We start from the raw sequence: 4,337 nt of genomic DNA, 5'->3' as shown, positions 1-4,337 counted from the left end.
TGTTTAGTATTTTTCTGTTTAATTTTGTCATGTCTTGAGTCTCATGGAAAAAGACAAACAGTGAGGTTTGTATGAAAAAGCCATAGAGCGGAAAAAGGCAGAGAGTGCAAAATTAAAAGAAAAAGCCATAGATGTCTTAGAGTTTCTTTGTTCATCTATGTTGTGTTTTATGATTCTGTGGGAATCCCCTTGTAAGTTGGGTTAGCACTTTACAAGTTGTAATCAGATTGATTATAGTGAAATTCCATCATTGTTGTGATGGAGACTGGATGTAGGCTGCACTGCACTTAGCAGCTGAACCAGGATATATCTGGGTGTAATTTTCTCTCTTCTCTACTCCATTTCTGTTTTCTACTTCACAGGAGCAAAAACCAGAATTATCTCGTGCCAAGTGACGAGACAAAAAGAAAAGTCTCGTGGCTATGGACGAGACAAAACAAAAGTCTCGTGTGCAGTGAAGAGATAAAAAGAGTACAATCCTCCAGAATTAGTCTAACAAGTCAGCAAGTGTTATCAAGCAAAAAGATGGCTTAAGATTCAACCCCCCTTCTCTTAAGCCACTGAAACCATCAAGTTGAATCCTTAAAAATGACTCTAAAATTTTTGACAAACTTAAAGAATAAGAAAATATACTTTATCTAAAATTATAGGCAATTTACATAAATAAATTGTTTGGCCCCCAAATTTGCACAATTTCAACTTTACAAAGAAGAAGACGCAAATACATTTTTCCATATCTCTATAGAAACCGCTACTAGCAGTAGCGGCTTACTTCGCTATAGGCAGTCGCGGATTATGTCGTTGGAGGGTGATACAGAAACCGCTAGAGGCAACAACAGTTTATGTTGAAGGTGGCTTGTGCATAAACCGCTACTGCTAGTAGCGATTTATGTGTGTGGGGATGCTTGCGTAAACCGTTGGAGGCAGCAGGAGTAAAGTTTGAGGTAAAGAAAGCTAGTCAATACTTTGAGAATCCCATTCTTTAGAGTGGAAGATATTACTGAGGTTGTTTTGAGAAATTTGTTAGCTTTCGAGCAATGTCACTGCATCAATGAATCCTACCTTGCTGACTATATTGCTGTGTTAGATTTTCTTATCAACACAGACAAAGATGTAGATTTGCTTATTAAGAATGGAATAATTGAGAATTAGTTAGGTGATAGTAATGCAGTGGCCAAAATGTTCAATGGTCTTGGAGTGAACATTATGTATCCAGATTTTAATGTACAGTATTCCCTTATTTTTCAAAGGTTGAATGCTTTTTGTGCACGCCCTTGGAACAAAAAAGTTGCAACTTTAAGGCGCGATTCTTGCAACACTCCATGGAAGACAGTAGTTTCTATTGCTGGAATTTTTCTGCTTGTTCTCACTGTTGTTCAGACAGTATTTTCTATTCTCCAAGAAGTACACTAGCACTAGATTAATGTTTTTCTTTGTAATGGGAAGAATTGAAGTGTTTATTATGAACATGTAGCCATTTTATTCTGTAATTATTGAAGACCACTGCATAAGGCAACTCCCTTCTCTGTAAGTGTGTATCAAGTTTGAATGTGATATATTTTATTTGAAAAAGTCTAGGGGCCAGCAACTTTGTTAAATTCTGGCCAGCATGTAACCAGCAAAGAAAAGTGAGCCATTGGATGAAATCTCACACCATTAAAACCATCATTGATGGCTACAAATCATTATTGCTATTATTGCTTTCTGGTTTCTATACATTATTTACACATCTTTATTCTGAAACTAGAATGAGACCCGCGCGATGCGCAGAACGGTAAATTAATGATAGTATATAATAAATATTAAAAATTGTTATGTTTTATAGAAATAAATAAATATGTGTAAATTGAAGTTAAATTTAAAAGGTGTTTTATTTTAAATAATTTGTAATACAAAAGATTTAGATGTTGGAGTTGTACAAAGTGACATTTTTATTTGGTGGTTTGATTTTTGCATTTGTTTTAGTTGATGGACTTAGTCATTTTATGTGACGCTCGTCCTCCTTTTTTTGTTGGTTGTTAGAGTTGGTGCTTTCTTCTTTTTGTTGTAGGTTCTTGCGAAGACATGTTCTTTATGAATTGTTGAGTTTGATGCACTTTCTATTGTGTTATTTGGTTCCGTATTTGTATGTATGTTTTTCTTTCGAATATGTGTCTTAAATTTGTATGGTTTTTTTTCTTCTTAATCTCTTGATGGGGTGGTGCTTCAATGTCATTATTTTTCTGAAATGTCATTAGATTTGAAGCAGTTGTGCCCAATAAGTTTTTTGCATCGTCATCAAATAGTACAAAAGTTGTTGTAACACTTTGATCTAAAACCTTTAATTGAATTCTGAACCTAAAATAAGTATTGGGCTAGCAACTAATAATTTAATAGATGAGATTATGAAAAGTATATAAAGTTACCTTATTGTTGGATATGCAAATGTAGTTGTTTCTTTTTTTTATATGCTTTCTTCTGACACTTTTTACATTTAACATAGTTCCATCCTAATTTGTCATCAATTTCATTTATAGTTGCTAAAATTGTGAAGATCTTTTCCTATTCCAATATTCAATTTATGTTATCATTAGGTATATGGTATTTGAGTAAGTATGAATGTATGATGTATGTTGTGATTTTTTTTTGTCATACCTGATCATCAGATTCTCATTGCATGGCCATTAGATCTTGGATAGTTATTCGATTTCTAATCGTTCTGCTCTGAAAGAATGATGCTCTATTAAGTAAGTTTGAGATGTGCAGTTCGAAAATAAATTTTTTGTGCTAAATTTGATGTTATGTGAAGGAATAGTGATAAGAGACTTATATATGTAGTTTAAATGGTATTGAATTTAAATACTTATAACGTAAAATTTATTATGATTAATAATATTATTATGACATTTGTAATATGGATGTTTATTACCTTTAATGAGTTATTTATAAAAATTAATAAATTAATTGTTGCAGTTATAAATTTATTGTATTGTTTATAACAGTAAGATATAATAAATATAGGAATATGACTTCAATGTATTTGGAGGTTACAAAAAATGATTAAAAATATAATTTTCATTTTTTAAACTTTTAATTAATTGTTGCGATTATAAATTTATTGTATGTTTATAACGGTAAGATATAAGATATAAAAGAATATGAATTCAATATATTTGGAGGTTACAAATTTATTGGATTCTATTTTTTAGTTTTTTATTTGTATATATTTATTTTTTTGCTGATTTGAAAATAATAGTTAATTTGGCAAAAATTGAGTGGTTGATTCTAAAGTTATGTCAAGTAAGTAATATTACTGACATAGCATTAGCAGGAGAAAAAAAAAATTTCAAAAGTAATGTGGTGCATACTTATATATCTATTTTTGTATATTAAAAATAGACAGATAGATTAGTATTCAAACATTATGTTCTATCTTAAAAAGAGTGAGGACTTTTCAATTTCAACTGTAAGATAAAACATGCATTTAGACTAACATTGTTGGCTAATCAATAAAGATCATCATCATCCGACAAAGACACAAAATGCCATATAGTCATGGTTTTCCTCAGTGTACTAATCAAAAGCTAGAAATGATACAATTACAAACTAGCAAAAGTGATTAAAAAGAAATACTAACCAACATGAAATGAAACAGAGTAATAGATTAGCATATCTGGAAGAGATACCAATAATTTTAAGAGAAGATAATTGTAAAATCCCTACAATACCCTTACTCCTCTTTTTCCCAAACCCTGAGAATGAAAGAAAGAAAAAGAGACAGAGAGGAGAACCAAGACGCCAGAGAGAGAAAGAGAGGGAGGCGCGCCGTGCCTTGTTGCCGTCGCTGAAGCATCCATCGTCGCTGAAGCATCCATCGTCGCTGTGGTTGCCTGGGTCATTGTCGAATGGAGCCGTTGCTAAGCTTGAGAGAGTGAATGAGGGAGCTTCTTAGAGAGAGAAGGGGGTTCACGGAAGAGGAAGAACCGCGACGAGGGAAGAAGGGAGGGCCGCCTCCCTCACGGACAAGCCATTGCCGTTGAGGCCGCCGCTGTCTCTGTTTGGGGCCGCCGTCATTGCTGAATGAAGGAGAGTTTGAGCTGGCCAGAGAAGGGAGGAAGAGAGGGTCGCGATGGAGGAGCCGTTCACCATCGTCGCGTCTGCTGTTTTGGTCTTGCTCAGCCCCACACCCCCTTCATTCTTGTCTCTGAATCAGTACCATTTTCCCCTATTCTGACTCCATTTGTGAAACTGTAATGCTTCCACCTTTACTCTGCTGCATTTTGTTCTTTTCTTACATGCTCTTGTTTTAATTGCAATGATATATGTCTCTGTTTTAGTACTATCGCTCAACTTTTGTT

The 4,337-nt window shown here is 33.8% G+C and overlaps 1 protein-coding gene across 1 annotated transcript in view; it reads left to right on the top strand.

Moving 5' to 3' along the window:
- The window catches only part of LOC107608803, a 7,384-nt gene continuing 6,708 nt past the window's right edge, over window positions 3,662–4,337 (top strand). Inside the window, exon 1 of the transcript XR_002350987.1 lies at window positions 3,662–4,229. The gene's annotated coding sequence lies outside the window, so the exon portion shown is untranslated. The remainder of the gene's footprint in view (window positions 4,230–4,337) is intronic.

Source organism: Arachis ipaensis, chromosome B07 (genome assembly GCF_000816755.2).
Source record: "Arachis ipaensis cultivar K30076 chromosome B07, Araip1.1, whole genome shotgun sequence".
NCBI lineage: Eukaryota > Viridiplantae > Streptophyta > Magnoliopsida > Fabales > Fabaceae > Arachis > Arachis ipaensis.
The sequence above is the reverse complement of the archived record's forward strand: the minus strand, read 5'-3'. Positions and strand labels throughout refer to the sequence as shown.